The sequence below is a fragment of the Nematolebias whitei genome, chromosome 21, assembly GCF_014905685.2.
Source record: "Nematolebias whitei isolate Nwh7 chromosome 21, NemWhi1, whole genome shotgun sequence".
Classification (NCBI taxonomy): Eukaryota; Metazoa; Chordata; class Actinopteri; order Cyprinodontiformes; family Rivulidae; genus Nematolebias; species Nematolebias whitei.
This window is the reverse complement of record NC_056518.1, coordinates 29,436,780-29,437,760: the sequence shown is the minus strand read 5'-3', so window position 1 is coordinate 29,437,760 and position 981 is coordinate 29,436,780. Positions and strand designations below refer to the sequence as shown.

Below are 981 nucleotides of genomic sequence, written 5' to 3'. Positions count from 1 at the left end.
TCCGCTGCTACAGATTGCTGAACAACAGTGGACGGGTCATAACGGGTCGTCTCATCACGAGATGACCCGAGTCTGAAACCTTTGACAGGCGGCGGGCGATATGATTCCTTTGAGGAACGTTAATGTTTGTCCTCCATCTGAGCTTTCTGTCCCTCATGAAGACGTTTCCCAGCGGTTCTGTTTGTGTCTTTTGTTTCGGCTCAAGTGGAAGTTAATTTGTGTGTTTGTTGTGTGGGGAGGGGTTTAACCTCTTTATTTGTGTGAACTTGGATCCTGCTCTGAGGTCAGATTGTAGTTCTGGTAATGTGGTTCTGCCGACCCGGGCAGGTTTTTGTTCGGGATAAAGTTGCGTCCGAGCGGCGCTGCAGCTGTAAACATCTGGATGAATACATGATCTCTGTTCATTTGACTTTATGTAAAAATGAGAGCAGAACTTCCTTAAACCCAAACAGGAGTTCTGACGAGCGGTTGAAGCACAAAGACACAGTTCCTGATGGACCGGGCCGACCACAGGGTGGTTCTGAACCAGTCGGGTCAGTTTCAGCACCGCGACAGAGCTGATGAGATGGCATGTTTGCATGTTTTGCAGAGGTGCGCGTCGTCGTGAGGCGGCTGAGGGAGAAAGATGCTGATTAAGAAAACGGCGGCACTAGGACCCAGCGGGCGGGCGGGCGAAGCGAGGCTGAGTCACTGCATGTGTCTGAGGAGCAGGCAGAACCGGGAGACGAGAGGTGATCTCCACACACGCACATCTGCACAGGAGAACATGATGGGTTGAGTCTGGGGGAGGGGTCGGGGGGGTCGGGTTCTGGAAGTGTGCATTCGCCACCGCCGCTCGCTCGGTCATGGAGAGCAACAAAGTTCTTCATTTCGTGCCTTCCGGTAAGTGAAGCAACACTCTGAGGGCTCAGCTCAGCTGTGCACAGGGAAAAACCTCGGGGTTCCCTGCCGGGTGAAACCTGACAGCCCCCCCCCCCCCCC

General features: G+C 53.9%; 1 protein-coding gene across 1 annotated transcript in view; it reads left to right on the top strand.

The window, feature by feature from the left end:
• Window positions 1–847: 847 nt before the first annotated feature.
• Window positions 848–981, top strand: part of slc4a11 (solute carrier family 4 member 11) — a 59,833-nt gene continuing 59,699 nt past the window's right edge. Inside the window, exon 1 of the mRNA XM_037695458.1 lies at window positions 848–882. The gene's annotated coding sequence lies outside the window, so the exon portion shown is untranslated. The remainder of the gene's footprint in view (window positions 883–981) is intronic.